This window comes from Cricetulus griseus, chromosome 4 (assembly GCF_003668045.3).
Source record: "Cricetulus griseus strain 17A/GY chromosome 4, alternate assembly CriGri-PICRH-1.0, whole genome shotgun sequence".
NCBI classification, from domain to species: Eukaryota; Metazoa; Chordata; class Mammalia; order Rodentia; family Cricetidae; genus Cricetulus; species Cricetulus griseus.
In genome coordinates this window covers 64,495,488-64,514,827 of record NC_048597.1, presented here as the reverse complement: position 1 = coordinate 64,514,827, position 19,340 = coordinate 64,495,488, and the positions used below count along the sequence as shown (strand labels likewise).

The following is a 19,340-nucleotide window of genomic DNA, read 5'->3' as shown; positions in this document are numbered from 1 at the left end:
GCTACACAGAGAAACCTTGTCTCAAAAAACAACAATAGCAACAGCAAAAAAAGAAATTGGGTTTGGAAATATTTTTAAAGTAGCATTTTTAAACAGTGTGCATTAGACGGAAAATACATGCAGAGTGTTCATGAGTATTTTATTTTTGAAATTGATAACATAAATGAATTTACTTAGAGGTAACAGCACATATCTTAGAGAATACAAATGATTTATATGAAGTTTTTAATCCAAATAATTTGTATCTGTAGATCCATGGTCATTGAGAAGTTATAGAAACCTTGGAAAGTGAACATGCATCAGTGCAGAGTGTGTGGTCTCTGTAGTGCATATGCTGGATGCAGATCTCCAGGAAATGGTCATTCACACCCTGAAGGGCAGGTAGTATCGGCCCCGTTTTGCTGACAGGAAACTTGAGTGTGAAGAGGTTAACATCGTTTACACAAGGCCAGGATTTGGAACTGTGCTCCTGATGGCTTTTAGAAACCCTTCTATTTACACACGTGCCGTGGCCTGCCTGACTTTATTTATTCTCCTTGTCCTCTTTCTCCATGACAGCGGCTGGTTTAGGGCCAGATAAAGCCGTGGCAATCTGCAGTCTTGAAGCCCCTTTGCCTGTGAGGAGGTCTAGATAAGAATGAGAACATTCTTTCTCCTTGCTTCTTCACACCCATTCTTCAGTCTTTACTTCTCTTCCTCCATTTTGGGGAGAAACTTACCATTTCTGCTTTGAAGCCAGGAGACTACGTGAAGATGGTTCTGTATTTTCTTTTAAAACCTATAAGTGTCATATCAGATTCACTAGTATTTCTCACTGTCTTCGGGAACTTACGGACCCCGTGTGAAAAGGATGGCTGGAAATTGGGAGCATTGAGGTCTCCCTTGAGTGGGAAAGGGTTTCAGACCGACCCCCTCCTTCCACTCCCAATGCCTTCGTGTAATCATCCCATCCCACAAGAGTGTGGGCACTGTTGGTGATTTCTAAGGTTTTAAAATTCTGTTATTTTTTTCAAGTCTCCAAGCCACAAGTTTCTGCTGAGCTGCATATTCCTGCTGCTGTTTCTCTGATACTTTTCAATCTTTACATTTAATCTCTTCAACAATGTATAATTTTTTAAAGGGAAGCTCTTATAGACACTTCTTAAATATAAGGGTGGAGGGAATAAAAGGATGTTAAAAAATAGAAAACAACCAATTAAATAGTATATAGCATATAATTCTCCTTGGAAACTTACTGCGAAATTGAGGAGCACTTTAACAACTGGTAATTTAAATTGCATTTGAACTCTGCTAATGGTTTGTTTGCATGGGAACTTCAATCATTTCACAGCAGTTCTTTAGCAAAGCTGCTTGTTCTCTTTATGGCAAAGAAGAAGGAAATTATTAAAAGAGAAGTTGACTTTGGGAAAGGGAGGCCACTTACACTGGCACATAGAAGGGAACAGGAGAATGGATATGCCTCCCCAGGGCCAAAGGTAGATAGAGAGCTGAGTCTTTTATTGAGGCTTACAAGTGTGGGGAGTCAGAAGCCCTTTGCCTCTCATAGAAACTGTTTTGTGTTTCTCTCCCCTACCCCTGCTCTGCAGAGGGGGCTTTGGTTTTATGGGGTTGGAGGTATTATCTTTTTCTTCTATCAGATTGCACTGTTCATAGCTCTAAAGTTGGCCTCTTACCAATCAGTGTCCCAGCAAATTTGAAGTTGTACTTCTGGTAAAAATGACTTTGGAGATTTCTGATAATCTGCAGACCTCAAACACTCAGGGATGAATGCTTCAGTGGACTCATCTCGAGTGGACTCCGTTTTCCTTATGGAATTTCTTTCTGTTGCTGAGGTGTACTTGAGTGTATAAGAACACAAGGCAGGTCCCTGCCCTAGTTAGTCTGTGTTAAAGATGGGCAGTAAGTAGATGTAGTGTCAAGCCCCAAGTCCCTTGTCACTCACTAGTGATAGTTTCCTGGATGGCCACTCCCCTACCCTGGTGCCAGGCTCTCTTGTTGTGGAAGATTTGAGGAAGTCACCTTAAGGGTCCCCCTGCAACTCTAGGCTTATACATGGATGGGAAGACTGACATTCAGGCACTTGCAGCAATTATATCATTGGCTAGAAGGTGCTCAAAGATGCTATGAGAATGAGGATGGAGTTTTTTTTTTTTCTGGTCTGTGTGTTTCAATTCCATGTATCATGGACAAGTTGTATATTAGTCCACTGCTCTGGAATATACATTGTATAATCCCGAGAAAAGAGCCATGGTTTTCCATGATAATAAGTCTGTATTGAGGACTTACCTTGGAGCACTAAGACTTTGCAGCTCTCTGTGGATCACTAGTTCTCATTTTACAGGGAAGGAAATTGAAATTCAGAGGGCCACTAGGTTGGGTTTTTTTTTTTTTTCTCTTCCTTAGTTGCGTCTTCTTGATCTGTCTCGTGCTTCCGTTATTTAGATGGAGTCAGTTTTCCAGGAGTGTTGAGAATGAGAGCATTCTCTTCCCCCTTCCTGTGAGACAAACTTACTAAACAAGAGTGCCAGGTACTGACTGGAGGGTTGAGGGATCTAGAAGTCAGTCAGACATCATTCTGCATGGTCTGACCAGAGACATTGCCCACCTGGGAAGTTCTGAAGCTGGTTGGAGCTGAGAGACTCAAACATTCCTCTCTGTGTTTTCCATAGGTGGGAACTCAAGGACAGAAGCAGAGGTAACGAGTCAGCTGGTTCTGCATTTGTCATCGTTCGCTGTTCCTTCTTTGGAGGGGAGTTATTTTCCCTGAGCTGGTGAGTCCTACATAGGAATATGCTTCTTTTTTTTTTTTTTAATAGCAATATATATGTTTAAATTAGTTTTTAAAAATAATGGGTTCTGGAAACAAGAACTAGGAACTGGAGAAATCTAAAATGTTCATTTATTATTATTATTATTATTATTATTATTATTATTTTGAATTGGCTTCATGGCAACAGACTAGATATAACAATGTCAATAAAATATGTGGCAAAGCAAAGGTGGGCTTCACCTCTGGCAAGGTGGCATGCATAGACACTGGAAGAAAACTCAGTGACAACAATGTCATCTTGCCAGTAATTGTATGGCTCCCTTCTTTTTCCTTTGGCAAGAAGTGGAGTGTCCTCTAAATTGAGAGACCGACATGAAGATGACAGGAAACAATCAGATGTTTCTTGTTTACTGCTGTGTAATGTGCATTTTTCTTTTGCAACCTCATTTATTTTCCAGTCAATCTTTGGAGGTGGAGAGGGCTAATTTAGTTTGGCAGAGCATGGGGGCCTCTGGTTTAATGACCTGCTGTTGTTGCAGTGAGAGTTGTGTGCGGATTTTGTTGCTGTCTGTTGGAAAGGTGACCAGATGTGTTTGTTGTCTTGCAGTGGTTCTCTATTTCACAGGCAGATAGGTATGATGGATAAGGCACAAAGAGTCATCTGTATGGTGTGACCTGGCAGTGCCTTGGTGACGAGCTGAGGGAAAGTTGGTAGGGGATTCTTGCTTCTACTGACTCTAGTTCTGTGGTCTCCATGATGAGGTTTAGTCCCTATCTACTACAAGGACTGGCATTAAACTACAGGCATATATACCTCACTCTGAGTGTTGTGGAGTTTTTCAAAACAGTGGATGCTGTTGTGATTGCAACTGACTTCATCCTTGTGTTTTGACATTTTGTTTTCTTAATTGTTGTTCCACGTCTTTCATTGGATGGTTGGTCTTTGGCTTTGACTTTGCAGTATTTATTAAACTCTCAAACATGGACTTGACTACTCCCCCCACCCCCAGGTTATGGTTATAGCATCAATGGGAAGCTTTGTTACCTGCTTCACCTTTCGAGTTTCTCAGTGTGTATAAGGTCAAACTGTGGTAGCCTTGAACATGAATTTAATGAACTCTATGTTATAATGGCAGAACAGGAAAGACTGCCTTAAAGAGTCAGCTGGAAGAGGCCCGGAAGTTTCTGTTATCCTTAGTTTGTTAGGATTCAACGGTGACTCTGGCTTCTGCAGCACTGACATGGCCAGGGCATGTGTTATTTGGAATGAGGTGGAAGGGTGACCTTGCAACCTCAGAAGACCTGGTTCAGAGTGAGGTGGCTTTGGGCTCAACTTGAGCAGGGTGCCAGCGCCGATGCTCTGCAGTGTTCTTTGTTTTGTCCCTTTTTGTTGCTGGCTTTATCATCCTCAAGATATCTGCCCAGTGACCGGGCTGAAGACATCTGCGTTCCTGTTTGGAGGATAGAGATCCTTGCTGCCATGTTCACAAAGGCTTTAGTTACTACACAGTGATGAACCTGTTACTGAGGCTGAAAGGATAGGACTGTGCTAATTGGAATATACACACCAGAGTGTGTCCTGCTCAAACCTCAGGGCAGCCACACAGCACAGATGAAGTGGCTCTTCAGAGCAATTGTACTTTTGGGGAGAAAGGACTAGAAGCCTTGCTCTTAGACTTCAGGAGAGTGTGATGCTTCAGTGCATGAGTCATCTTCTGGAAGGGATGTTAGCCAGCTGGACTCTACAAAGATACTGAGAGGACCAAAATGATGTGCCATCAAGAGCCGCTTACAAGAGTGAGATTGGAAAAGGCAGGATGCTGGGTCATATACAATCTTGACCTTCAAGAATATAATACCCACGGGGCTGGAGTGATGGCTCAATGGTTAGGCGCACTGACTGCTCTTCTAGAGAACCCAGGTTCAATTCCCAGGACCCACATGGCAGCTTACAACTATATGTAACTACCAAGATCTGACATCCTCACATAGACATACATAAAGGCAGAACACCAGTGCACATAAAATAAAAAAAATGGATTTTTTAAAAAATATAATACCTAGTCAGAAGAAGGACAGTGTTTGCCTTCTGTGTCCCATGTCTAATGGGTCATCTGGTACATAAAAGGCACATGACACAGCTTCATGCATAGAAGAATAAACCTGAACATGTGAGTGTCCCATTTCCCCAGGCTGCTCTACGAGGCCCTGACTGAATCTGTTGGCTAGAAATAGGCTTTTTTAGGGCAGTGTGGCTTCAAACATTTAGTATGGGTGCCGGCAAAGGTAGAGAGTATGGCGGGATGGGCTAACAGAAAGCCTGCCAAATGTTAGCCTTTCTTTGCCTTCATTTTCCTAATCTCAGGTTTTTAGGTTACATTGATTGTCTGATGGCCTCTTATATTTGCTTTGTGCAAGTCTGTTGGCAGTAGTTTATCAAGTGTGATTCCTTTATAGGTTATTGTTAATTGTTTTCTCCATCAAGATTCAAAATGAGTTAAAGGGGAAGCAAGATACTGTAAAGGCTGAGTCTAGCACTGTCCCTGGGATGTAGTACTTAGCTTGGCGGTCATCCTCCTCCACACACAGGCCCTGTCCTCGCCAAGACTAGAAGAGCAGTAACTCGTTCTGAGTCTCAGAAAGAAACTAGATTTAGGGCTTTAAAAAACAAAAAACAAAAATCATTAATGTTGAAACCTAAAGCAGGAAGAGGTTCCAGGAGGCAGATACAGAGACCTGCGATGTGGAATCCTTAAGAGACCCAGATTAGCTGTAGTCTAGCCTCAGAGATGGTTGCTTTGTTTGTTCACAGAATCACGCCTTCTGCCCTGAGCATGCCTGGCCCAGTGGGAGTCAGGAAGGAAATGATTTCCCTCTTTGGATATCAACGTACAATTGTTGTAGCCAAGCACTTTGAGTTTTAATATTTCCGTTTGGGTCTTAAGAGCTACCAGGTATTAGTGTCTGCCGGAAGCAAAACAGTGGTCATTTCTGTTAGAGGTGTATGTCTTGGCTCCCTGCAGTTACTTGGCCAGGTGGTTTCTGAGCATTTGTCACCATCTGTTGAGCCAGGTTTCATTTTTACTTACTTGTTTCACAAATTACAAGGGGACTTACTGAGTGTGAACCGAGGCCCAGGCTGTCTCCCAGAGTCTGTGGGTCTTCATGTAATGTAGGGCCACTTTGTAGATAAGATTGCTGTCAGTTAATAAAAGGGAAATACTCTCATTCAACCTTTCTCCTAGTCCCACAGTACTGTTTCTTGGATTTCAGTGCAGTGAGGATGACTCTTTCTTTCCTTGCCACAGACCTAGGACATCAGCGTTGTCTTTAAGAGTTCTTTCTCATTGGGTTATTTTGTGGTAGAAGGTTTCTGAACCCTGCAAGGATAAGTGGAAGATTCCTTGTACTGTTGCCACATGACTGCTTCTTGTTATAGTGTATGTAGTTTTCTTCTTTGAGTCTAGTATTTGTCAGAAATTTACCAACTCCAGAGGTTTTTTTTCCTTCCTGCAGTGGAGTCCTGGAGATTGAACCCATGGCTTTGTATATGAGAAGCAACCTCTCTGGCACTGAGTTACATGTGCAGTTGGTCTTAGACTCCTTAGGATATTGTGGTGTTAGGTACACTCCCTGGTCTCTAGAAGCTTGTAACTTTGAGGAATGATGCATAGAGAAGAAAGTCACACACAATGGGAAGAGATGTATAGAGAAAATAGTTACATACAATGGGAAGAGATGTGTAGAGAAGATAGTTATATCCAATGGGAAGAGATACATAGAGAAGATAGTTACATACAATGGGAAGGGATGCATAGAGAAGAGTCACACCCAGTGGGAAGAGATGCATAGAGAAGAGTCACACCCAATGGGAAGAAATGCATAGAGAAGACAGTTATATCCAATGGGAATAGATGCTTAGAGAAGAGTCACACCCAATGGGAAGAGATGCACAGAGAAGAGTCACACACAATGGGAAGATGGTTGCTTACAGTATTTTTATTTGTCAAGCCGTATGATATTGGGACAAGGTAAGTAAATCACCACCTCAGATCTCCCGGGGCCCAGACAAAGGGTGTGGAGAGTGTAGAGGATGGGGATCATGGGGACAGTTTCCACGGGAGGATTTATCTCTAAGGGAAGCCCAGTTGGATGGTATGGTGAGCCTGTGACCATGGTTTAGGCAACAGTGTGGCCAGTCAGTATCTGAGAATGGAAGTGGATAATATCAAAATGTGACTGATCAGGGTGGAATTTCCTGTGTGCTTCTGTCTCCAGCTCATCTCTAACCCTAAGATGAAAGTGCTGTGCTGACTTTTTATACACAGGCGTTATATTCACAGTTATGTGTGTGTGACCAGGGTGTCCCTGGGTCTGTGTCTCAGAGCTAGAAAGCATGTATTCAAGCCAGGTGGTGATGGCCCACACCTTTAATCCCAGCACTCAGGAAGCAGAGGCAGGCAGATTTCTTGAGTTTGAGGGCAGCCTGGTCTACAGAGTCTGTTTCAGGACAGCCAAGGCTGCAGAGAAACCCTGTATTGGAAAAAAACAAAAAAGAAACAGAAAAAACGAAATATCTATTCATCCATTATTCATACAGGTCAGAGACCTGGCAGCTTAGGTGGGTCCCTCAGCACTTCTCATGAGGTTGCAGGAGAGTTTTCCCATCCCTGTAGTCTCTCCTAAAGGATCTCCACAAAGCCCAGTCATGTGACTGCATTATGGTGTAAATAACTCCTGTCAGGTTGGTCTGAGGGTTTCCACTCCTGCTGTGCAGCTCTGTCCGTGGGGCAAGCTTCTAGGAAGGCAGTTGGCTTCTCTGAGTGTCAAAGGTTTTCCATGTTGTAAGCCACGGTCTTTGCTTTTAAAAAATAAATTAAATTTTTAATTACCAACACTGGAAATGATACCCTGTTCTCTGTGTTAGCTGTGTTTCACATGGGGAATGAGAGGGAAATGACATGACTCCCAGGATGTGGGTTATATAGGATCTGAGGAATTCCTGGTTACTGATTTCCAGGCTATCTAGGATATGCTGAGAGTCAGGGCTTACCTGAAGCTACCGAATAAACTCAGCATCTTTGTAGATCAATTTGCCTTGGAAACTTTTTGGAGGAAAATTCCATTAGAAATTCGAAATGAAGACATTGATACACAACAGCATGGAATGCAAAATTTTCCTGTGTTTCTGGAGGAGAATCCCAAGCTCTCAGCTCATGCCACCCTTTCCTGCTCTGCATTTTTAGTTTTCCTCAGCAGTCAGAGCCGCTTTGCTGGAAATGACTGGAATTCATACAGCTTGAGCCCTAAGCTGTATAGGTGAGATGCCAAGAGCTGGGGAGGGGACAGACCTGCCTCAGTGTGTCCTGCAGGGAGAATTCAGGAAGTTCCTCCCAATACATTCTTTCCCCCCCAATCTGGCCACCTTGGCTCTTTGTAATGAGTCCTTGTAACCTTTAGGCATATTTTCATTTCTTTTTCTAACCTCTCTTCTTTTCTAGAAATGGATTAGGTAAATGTAGGTTAAAATTGGCTCCATCTTGTCCCTTTCATTACATTTCAGGGATGGGCTGCCTCTGTTGGGTCACACTGTGTCCTGAGAAGTTGAATAAATCAGTATTTCTTGGCGCAGACAGTGTGTCTCTGTAGTTATGAATAACATTTGCATTAGGAACAGAGAGCTGTTGCACAACAGTGCTGTGGGGATGACGGGATCAGACAGGAAGCCTCAGCCAATACCTTCTGTCTGGCAGAGAGTTTCTTTCCAGGGCATCCGTCTCTTTTCCTGACCCAAATAGTCTTCTCATAAAAACAGGCTCGGCAGGTCATCTTATAGATGGAGTCACATTCCCATGGTGTTCATCTTAATCGCTTCTCTCAAAGTTAATGGAAATGAGAGATTGAAAATCAGGGTCAAGGTTATTAGTAACCCGGGAGCCCAAGAGGGAGGAAAGCATAGCTGTGGTCATTAAAACGGCTACTGGCCAGAAAGTCACTACTCCCTGCTTGATGGTCTCTTTCAACTCTCCATTGTTAGTATCCTCTCAGTGCCCTCAAAGTGTTTCATACCCATGATTCATTTGTGCTGTGAGCACATTGGAAGACATAGAGTTCTATGGCTGAAGACAACACAGTAAGGGTGAGTTTAGATGCAGAGTCTTACTTAAGTATTTTGATTGTGGGATATAAGGTGCCACCCTCACACTTACCTCTCTGTGCTCCAAAGAGTGTTGTGAACATGCAGTGCCTGCTGAGTGTGCTACGTACTATGTAGTTGATATATCATTAGTTTTATCTCTTCTTCCTTTTAAGATGTATTCACTTTCATCTTACCTGAGTGGCTTTCTGCCTGCATGTTTGTGCACCACATGTGTGCAGTGCCTGCAGAGGCCAGAAGAGGGCACCCTATTTCCTGGACCTGTAATTGAAGGCTGCTGTGAGCCACTCTAAGTGATGGGAGCTGAACCTGGGTCCGCTATGAGAGCAGCCAGTGCTTTTAACTGCTGAGCCATCTCTCCAGCCCCAAATTTCTTTTTTTCTTGGGCATGTGTAATTCTTTGCTGGAGGTCACTCTTAGTCCTTCTCGGTTGTACCTTTCTCTTGTTGACACTTTGCAGAGTTCTCATGGCTGGGGAGCATCTTCAGGGTTGGTGCATCAGTCACTGCAAATTTCATGTTTTCCTGAATAACCAAAAGTCTCACTGTCGCTCAATTACCCTAGTGGCTTCTGCAGCTTACATTCAGACACCTCATGATGCTCATCTATTCTGGGATTGGGAAATAGTGGTTCTGAGAAAAATGCCAATAAACTGTTTGGTGAGGGAGGCTTTGGGGGCACCAATAGTGTGTAAGCGGTGTTTTCCCCCAATAGAAGGATGAACCACATGCAAGTGCTGGTGGCCACCTCTGCATCTGTGAATGGTGTCATCTCTAGACCTGCTCAGTGCTGACCCTCCTTGGTTCCTCCTTGGGCCTGTTTAGCATAGAATTACCTCACTGCCTCAATGGCAACTGACTTGAATTATATTGGTTATTAAAAATGATCTAATATTTTCCTTTTAAATCAGTGGGCCTGGCTCATTCTCTGATTTAAGCTAGTGATTTATTTATCATAAGGTACGAGACGGCTGTAGCCACTCTATGATGTAATCTAAGAAACGACATGAAAACAAAATAGGCTTTTACATAATGAAAATATTCCTGTAATACAGTTTACATTAAGGATGGAGGTAGGCTTTGATGTTCTCATGCCCTCCATTCTTAGCTCTCCTTCCTGTTTTGAGTTTTTATGCCATTAAGCTAATTTCACCAGGATCATGTAAAACCGCCCAAAGCCTGCTTTATTCTTCTATCCTTGTCTTGCCCAGTCCCCGCTTCTCTGTGCACTGTTGTCCTCTGTGGCTCCTATTGCCTCCGCCACTGTGCTTCTCCCTGCAGCGTCCCCCCTCAGCCAGTGTACCCTGCTCCTGAGGTGTTATCTGCTAGACAGAACTGTTCTGTACATAAACGCGTGTACACTACAGGCTAGTGGGCACCTGTGCCTTTCAGCCCTCCAGAGCCTGTGCCCCTTGTTAGAAACCTTTTATGCGGACCTCTCATAGCTTCACGTGGTAGCAAAGAGTAGCCACGCATTATCAGACTTCGTGGAGGAAATGGGCTTGCTTCTTCTAGATTGGCTCTTCTCCTGAAATTTGTCCAGGTTGTGGCCTGTCCATTGGCCTCATTTTTCCTGAGCTGAGGAATGGGTGGTTTGTATTTCATTTTCTGTGGTCCAAGGATTTATTGACAGGGTATCCTGGAGGGGGTGGGGTGGAAAGGATCCCGGTGCTGCATGCTGTTTAGTTGAAGCCAGTTTAGCAAATCTCCTGTGCTAATGGCAGAGAATCCAGAGTGAAGGCATGTAGGTAGTTGCACTAGGGAGTTTGAAGCTTCTCCTGTGCATAGGAGGGAGGACTCAGCCAGGTACTTGCTGTGTAAGCCTGAGGAATGAGTTTCATTTCTAGAAGCCATGTTTAAAGAAAAAACAAAAACTGGTTTGGTGGTGGCTACCTGTAATCCCTATGTTGGGGAGGTAGAGAGGCTGCTTGGTGAGCCCTGGGCCAATAAGAGACCGCGTTTCAAACTGTAGGGCAGATGATGGTGAGAAAGAAGGACACCGGAAGTTGTCTTCTAGCCTTTGCACACGTGCCATCAGACAGTAAATATTTAAATCAAAATATTGTTGACTTTTAAGTGCCTTTTCCAAGGCCTCATAGCAAAGTTGTAGCACTAAACTCAATTCTCAGTTACAGAGAAGTTTAACAGCTCCGTACTCTAATGCCATGTTTATCTGTGCATGTTGGTTGAAAGAGTTGATAACCTTGGATAAGGAGTAGAAGGTTCCTTACTTACAGGAGCCTGTTGCAAGACTTCGGAAATTCTGTGTCTCTACAGTTAGGTAGGGCCAGGAGTTGACTTTGTCTTTTTTTTTTTTTTTTTTTTTTTTTCACTTCCAAGGGGTTAGACCTGAAGATGGTCAAAGTCACAAAAGTAACTGATGCCACCAGAGTCTTTCTTGGATTGACTTTGCTCCTTGATGCCATTACATCTTATGTCCCCATTCCTCTCCCAGGCACAATGTTTAGCTCTTAGCAAAGAGCCAACTGTCTTTGTGCTAGGTTCGTTCAAAAGCCGTGTCATGGAAGAGTGGGAGAGGCATGGAGGAGATGGAGGTGGCTGTCGACTTAGCAGTCTCCCACCCTGCTTGGTCATTGTCAGTGATTTCTTTCTGCACTGACTAGGCTCATGGAAAAAAAAAGCTGGAAAGTGAAGAAAGAGCTGGAGGGGATGACCGTAGAGAGAGCAAAGGGGTGATGTACTCTCGTGGGGCTCTAACATGCAAGGAACGAGGATCACTTCAACCTCAGCAAGAGCTCTGAGAATGTGGAGGGAGCAACAGAAAGATAGAATGAGGCTGGGTTTTCAGTATGGAGAAGAAGCCACATTTAGGATTTTTTGGGAGGTCGGGTGGTGAGTCAAAGGGCTCCATCATGACAGTCATCTAAGTAGGGGTCAGCACAGGTGTTTTACAGGGAAGTGAACAAGTAGAGTGTTTCCCCATGATTAACCTTACTGTCCTTTACAAATTATTTTTATTTTATATGTCTATGTGTTTTGGCTACATGTATGCCTGTTTACCACATGTATGCCGGCTAACTTCAGAGTCTAGAAGATGGCATCAGAACCCCTGGACCTGGAATTACAGACAGTTGTGAGCTGCCATTTTGGTGCTGGGAATTGAACCTGGGTTCTCTAGAAGGGCAGCCAGTGCTTTTAGCCATGGAGCCATCTCTCCAGAACCACCATTAGCATTTTTCTGAAGGCTTCCCCTGTCTTAATTTAGAACGTTCTGAAGACAAATTCTGTGTGCGTTTAAAATTCCCTTTTAGAATGAACACTTTAAGACAGTGATTCCTCTCTTTGCAGACTTTGGCACCTGGAAATGCTCATATTGCTCAGACAGTCTTGTCCCACATAGTGCTGTTGATAAGGAACACAGGCAGCTGAGGATGCCTTAGAACTTCTTTGAACTGAATCTATTTTTTTTTTTGCTTCTTTTCAAGAAAGTTGCCGAGAATCATGTTCTTTTGCCCTTCTCCCACCCTTCCTGCTCATTGCCAGTGATCTGCTACTGCACTGCCTAGGTGCTTTGCCTCTTTGTCCAGAAGAGCATTTATGATGCTTTGCTCTGTTACATTAACACAAGCCTGTCTTTCCTTCTCCCCTGGGTTGAAACTTCTGCCTTAATTTCCTAAGAGGTCCTGTGGTGCCTGACATAGCAAATCATAATGAAGGTCACTTATTAATTTCACACCTTTTGGATAAATGCCTATTATGGGCTGAACCCTATTCTAGATGATAGGACCACATGTGAGCAGGGAGTGAATGAAGTAAACCCAGAAAACCAAAGATCCCAGAATGGGGCCCGAAGAAAGTGTTTCAGAATGAGTGAAAGTACTTGCAGAGGTCCTGAGACTCAAGTAGGCTTGCACAGCTGGAGCTAAGAGAAGGAGGGGTTCGGGGTCACCCAGTTTTGATAGCAAAAGTGACAGCAGATGCCACCAAGCACACTTTGAGGGTACTCTGGGGGAAGGGGAGATTACTTTGTTCATCTAAAGGATCCACAGAGATGTAATGAAAAGATTTGCCGAAATGGGGTTGCAGCTCTGGGTGCCTCAAGTCTAGAGCCTGAGAGTCTCGGTTTGTCCTCACCTGTAACCCTGCAGGGTAGGGGACTCTTGGTTCAGATGATCTGCTCCTGTGCATCGCACACCTGCAAGGGTGCTCGGCCCGTGCAGATGGGCAATTGCATGCCTAATCACCCATTCAGGCACCCACTTATTTGTTTTCCACATGCAAATATGGGTTTTCTTGCAGATGGATTTAATATATTTGTTGCTTCCCCATTTTATTTAAAACAAAACAAACGGCCAACCATGTCAGTTGGGGGTAGCAAGTTAAAACGTGAATATTATTTTCTCTGCTGTCAGTTTCAATTGCATGGCTGAAAGGGATCTCAGGCAAATGAGTCTTTTCTGGGCTCAATTTTACTTTTGTTTTCTATCACCTTTTATTAGTTATTATTTTTTTTTATTCCTTTAAAAAGTTTAAATAGGGGTATGCTGCTATTTTATTTTCCCAAATAATTTTTTGCCATTTAGGCTCTGTATTTCTATTGTGAGTTTTCTGACTTCCACTGTTTTAGTTTTTGAACTTGGGCTCTGTTACCCTAAAAAGACATTATAGAGTTTCCAAAAGTCATTGATGGGTGATGCGGAAACTTCCTTAGCTTGGAAATAAACAAACAAACACAAATGAGATGTATTTGTTCCTTCGTATTGATACATTGTTACTAGTGAACTCATATTATCAAGAGAAGAGTTACTTTTGTTGTTAGGGGAGGTGTCAGGTAAACCCCAGGACCTAGACAGAAGGCAAGCAGTATTTGCTTTTATTTCTCATAGAATTTCAAAGTTCTTGAGTGGGATACAACAATTGGTAGACACTTTGGTATTGATTTCGTTCCCTGCATCTCACTGTATGCTTAGGGACCACAGGGACAGGTTTGAGGAGACAGCGCATGGTTGCTTGTGCGGCCTGGTGTGAAGAGGACCGGCTAACCCTGCAGAGGGTGTCAACTTAAGGTGGGGTTTGTGTTAAATGGTGTCTGAGTGTCTTATTTTCCCTTTATTAAAAAGCTTGTTTTGTATTGAATTTATGCAAAGACATGGTGATGGGGAAGGTAGTGGGAATTGTTTGTAGGTTGATTATTGGGTTAGAGTGATGGCTCTGAATGTCTGACTGTCTGTCTGTCTGTCTCTCTGTCTGTCCATCCGTCCGTCCCTTTCCCCACCTCCAGAATCTCCCAGCAGGAGAGGTTAAACTATCCAGAGTTAGGAACTTCATTTTAGGTACTGAGTTTCTGGGCCACAATGAAGTCTACTTACTTGAGTAAGCAAAAAAGAGACTGATTGATGCTCTCAGTTGCTGAGCCCCTTGCCCAACACCACCCAATGCTGACTGATTAGTTACCATTTTTAGAACAGCAGCATCTTTAGATGGGAATTTTTATTTGGAAAACGGACTTTTTTTTTTTTTTTGGCATCAGATCCTATTGGCTAGTTAGCTAGTGGGGTGTGCATTGTGAGGGGAAGCCTCTACCCTCTTAGGGGACTTCTGTTACTAGATGCATGTTCAGAAGCAGGAGCCTGGCATGGACTATGAGAATGCTATATCAGGCAGGTCCCCGTGGTTCTCGAAGACTAGCACAGGCACATAATCAGCAATTAGGTAAATCCTTGGAACCATGGGTCTTTTTAGCAGCTATGTTAAAGTAGCCCTGCTGAAAGGGTCTTAAAGATGAAAATCAGTTCCATTTAGTGGGGCTTTTATATGTTAAATATGGGATCCTTTACTTTTAAACATGAAATATTTAATTAGGATGTTAAATTATGAGGCTTGTATGCCAAGATCACAGTTATTGTTTTTATTATTTATTTATTTTTGGACAGTTTTATCTGGAAAGTGTGAGAAAGGGTTAACTTTCCCTGGACTCTCTGCTAGAACACTGAAGGGTCCTGGGACTCTTGCCTTAAGTAAGCCAATCCTAGGTATGGAAAGGACTGTGTCCATCCCGAGCTGGGCCTGCTGTGACCTGTTCTTGCTGACCATTACTGCTGTGCACCCCAAATACCTACTGTATAGATCTCCAGCTGACAACACTGCAGGGCAGGATCTAGAAACTTTTCCTTGGTATTCACTGTTTACAGTTGCCTATGTATGTGAAACAGGCGATGTTTGAGGGATTCAAGTACCTTCTATAGTTTGCTCTGTCTCCATGTACCTCTCCTTAGGAGAGATCAGAACTGACATTTCACTTGTGTTAGTTTGTTTATATTTTTGAAAAGAATTTATTTTCTGCTCATTTTTAATGATCTACCTGATATGAGATCATATTATAATATAGTTGCGCTCTCTTCTGTCTCTCTCTGTCTCTCTGTCTCTGTCTCTGTCTCTCTCTCTCTCTTTCTCTCTTTCCCTCTCTCCCTCTCCCTCCCTGCCCCCTACTCTTCCTCTCCTTTATTGTAAAGGAAGTGATCTAGGGTTTTGGGGTGTTCCTCAGTGGCAGTGTTCTCCCAGTATGAATGAGGTCCTGAGCTGGATCCCCAGCAATGGAAAGGAAAATTTCCTTTGTTCTCTGGACCCCATGCTTGTCATCTACAGGGACAGCCTAGTTTGAAGGCTCTTTAGAGAATTATTCACTGTGTTGGAACTGCTTTTCTAGGAACCACTAATTTTCTGTACAGTAACAAGTATTTGCAGCAGGGAATAAGACATTCTGAAAATTGGGGGGGGGTTGGGGGAGAGGGAGGCCAGATGAACCGCCTAACTCCAGGCACATGGAAAGACAGATCTTTATTCCAGTGACCTCTCTGCTCCTTGGAAAATTCGGGACTGCTAGATTTCATGACCTAATGCTGAGAGTCCTCTGAAGGTACAGGGACTGATGAAGTTGAATCAGAGGACGGAGGACTGTTCTTATCGGGTAATGTGTGCTATGGAGACGTACTGTCCTTTGGCATTCAGACAAATAGTTTTCCTGTTTCTTTGTTTGGTTTTTCCAGTAGTGTAATGTTTTATGCATAATTCCATCAAATTCCCCAGTATAGGGACCATCAAAGAATGCAGAACGTCTGGGGAGTCTGCCTCTGCTTAATGTTTGCCTTCATGTGGCTCCAGTTTTAACATGGCCAATGGCTAAGCCATTGTATTTGTTCATTAAATTTCATATTTATAATGACATATCTTTTTCCTCACCTCTTCTCTATTTGGTTCTTTTTCTATTTAGGCCAATAACCAAACACTAACACACTGAATGAGGGGCAGAAGAGCTGAGCTCTTACCACGACTTTGCAACATCTGCTGTGTCCAAACTATTTACAGACATGTTCATTCATTCAACGATTATTTAAATGAGCACTTTAGACACCAGCTTCTGGAGGCATAAAAATGTGTAAGATGCGCTTTTTACCCCCTCTGCCTACCATCAGGAGCAGAGAGTCAAGTACACAAACAGGGCATGGAATCACTTCTCCTTTTTCAGTCTCTTTTTACACGTGCAGGAGCCAGAATTCGACTAGATGATCAGAGAAGGGCCCTTCTGATGCTAACGTGCAATCTCTCACACAAATTCATTAACTATCCAACAATTCTTTATCAAACTGAAAATTGGCAAACATTTCCCCTTCCTCCCATTTGTAGACTATAGTGTTGAAGATGAATGAGGCAATGACTACAGAATGCTTTAATAAGCAAGTTGGAGAGAGATATTATATAAGTTTGAGGCACTATTATTAATGGAAAAATGAAAACAAGAGCTGATGTTTTCAGAGGGAACAGATGGTTCCTTTGTTTAGAACTTGAGAATAAAGGAGAGAAGGGGGGAAAAAGATACTTGCCATATTGTGTAGGCCTTGAATTTGAGTGACTTTAAAATGCCAAAACAATCTGGTTAGGAAAGTCCCATAGATTCAAAATAGCTCCTCACTGATCAAACTGTAATTAAAATAACAAAAAAAAAATGACAGTAAGAGACTTCCTAATAAGAAATGCCATGGTGACAATTGACACAGCCTCACAGAAACTCCCTTTGAGTAGCGCTCCAGAAACGTAATATTTTATCCCCTCATGAGTTTCAACACATCATGGAACAAATCAATGAGAGCAGACTGTAAGCTCCTTTTTCCTCAGCTCCCATCTCCGTCCTTATCTATACATCTAGTTTCTCATGACTTGAGTTTGATCTCTGGTGATGGAAGTAGAGAACTGATGTCTGATGTTGTCTTGGGGCCTCTATACATGAACCCCCTCTTAAGTATATGTTAGAAAGGGTAGTGGGAGCCATCACTCTCCGACTCCCTCATTTTAGGTTTTGAGCAGAATTACTCTGTATTTGGATATGCCCTGCTTTTGCAAAAGGCAAATACTGGCAGATATGCTATACTGACTTTCCTGTTCTTCATCTATGACCTCTGTGACAGTCTTCACTGTCAACCCGACTCCCCTTATACTCTCCTAGGAAAGACACCTGTGGCCATGTCTGAGAGGGCGTTTTCAGAGCTGTTTAACCTAGGAGGGAAGACCCTCTCTGAATGTCGGTGGCTTCACGCTATGGGATGGGGTCCAGAATGAATGAAAGGCAAGTGAGCTGGTTACTAGCATCCATCTCTCTCTGCTTCCTGGCCATGACTGCCATGTGACCTGGGCCTCTTATTCTTGGGGCCATGGCTAGAGCTTCTATTGCTGGCATACCCTCTTTTTCATGATGGACAGCACCCTCAAACTATGCCAGAGTAACTCCTTCCTGAGCTTGTTTTTGTCTGTCTTTTGTTATAGCATGGAGAAAAATAATCACACATGGAGAAAAATAACCACAGCATCTTCTTCTTTTTTTTTTTAATTGGTTAGGAAAATGAAAAGATTTTGTGAGCTTTCCTGTTTTATTCCTTGCATAGCTAAGCTGCTCAGGCTGGCCTTGAACTTGGTATCTTTTGTCTTAGTTTCTAAAGTAGCTTCGAGAGTAACTGCTTAAGGCCATTCCTGGCATATTCTGTTAGTGTCTTAATTGTTTTATCTTTGTGAGCATTTTTTTTACCCCTATTTATTCACTGACCTATAAAATGTGGTTGCTGAACAAGATAATTTCCTTTATTATTTTTTTCAATAGCATTAAAACTGTGATAGCTGAGGGCTTTGGGAACAGACAGGTATATCTTGGTGTCTAATCCATTTTTTCTGCCCTTTAAGTAGGAATGATGACCCTTCATCCCCAATCTCTCTCAGTAGCCTGTAGGAAGTAGCCAGCCTGCAATTTATTCATTAATCTGTTTGTGATTAGCATCCTCTGCCCTTTCTCATATCCTAAACCCACTGATTGAAATTTAATTATGGGGAATTCCTTCCTCTTACAGATTTTGCACCACTTGTATTTCATTTCTTATACTCTTCTGGCTTTCCACTTCTTAATTAATTTAATAGTGTAAATCGGATTTGGGATCGTAAATATTCTTCCGCTTCCAGTCTCTGAAAGTGGGTATCAGCCCAGGAACGCCGTACACAAGCAATGTCAACAAACCCACTCTTTCTTGCATCTGATGTCAAGAAGACACAAAGTGGGGGCTATACTCCTCAAGTGTGTCACAAGCCTGTCACCTGAATACTTCAGTTTGTGTGAGATTATTCTTATTTTGTTGCTGAGGAAATGGAATCTTAGTAACAATAAATTGCTTGCTTAAACACAGTTATCAAGTGACTCTGGCCCTTACTGATGTCTGGAACTTTTCTTTGATTCTAAGGCCTCTGTCTAGAAGTTATTGGGCTCAGTGCCTTTTGCTAGTGTTTGGCAAAACATGGCTGGTGAGGCAACAGTAGTGGCAGCTGCTTCTCCTCCTCGTCCTTTCCTCTTCTTCTTTAGATTTATTAATGTGTCTGAGTGTTTTGCTTGCATGGATGATGTGTACACATACATGTATGCTTGGTGTCCATGGAGACCAGAGGAGGGAATCAGATATCCCAGAACTGGTTACAAAAAGTTGTGAGTAACCATATACATGCTGGGAACCAAACTGGGGCTCCTCTGCAAGAGCTTCAGGTGCTCATTACCACAGAGACATAGCTTCAGGCATGCCTTATCAATGAAGACCTACAAATCTGGGGTGGAAGGCCTGAGTGTGTGTGAGTAAAAGTCACTTGAATCTTTTGAGGCTTGTGGGAACCATTTTGAAATAGGGCTACGAGCCATCCTGATGACCTTTGGAGAAGATGTTTTTCCTGAGACCTGTAATTCAATAAGCTCAGCATTTTCCCAAGGTACTGGTTGCTAGGTACTTTGGTTAAAAGGTTAAGGCCTTCATTTGTTAGATAATTGGTGGTAGAGCAATGCCTTTGAAATTTAAGGGATAGTTTATACACTGTAGAGAAGCTAATGAAGCTAAAACATTTTTAGAGCAGTTTAAACATTACTAATTGCCTC

At 42.8% G+C, this 19,340-nt stretch overlaps 1 protein-coding gene across 2 annotated transcripts in view; it reads left to right on the top strand.

The window, feature by feature from the left end:
• The window catches only part of Lpp (LIM domain containing preferred translocation partner in lipoma), a 606,110-nt gene that overhangs the window by 60,357 nt on the left and 526,413 nt on the right, over positions 1 to 19,340 (top strand). For both annotated transcript variants that reach the window (XM_035444680.1, XM_035444681.1), the window contains exon 3: positions 2,670 to 2,771. The gene's annotated coding sequence lies outside the window, so the exon portion shown is untranslated. The remainder of the gene's footprint in view (positions 1 to 2,669; positions 2,772 to 19,340) is intronic.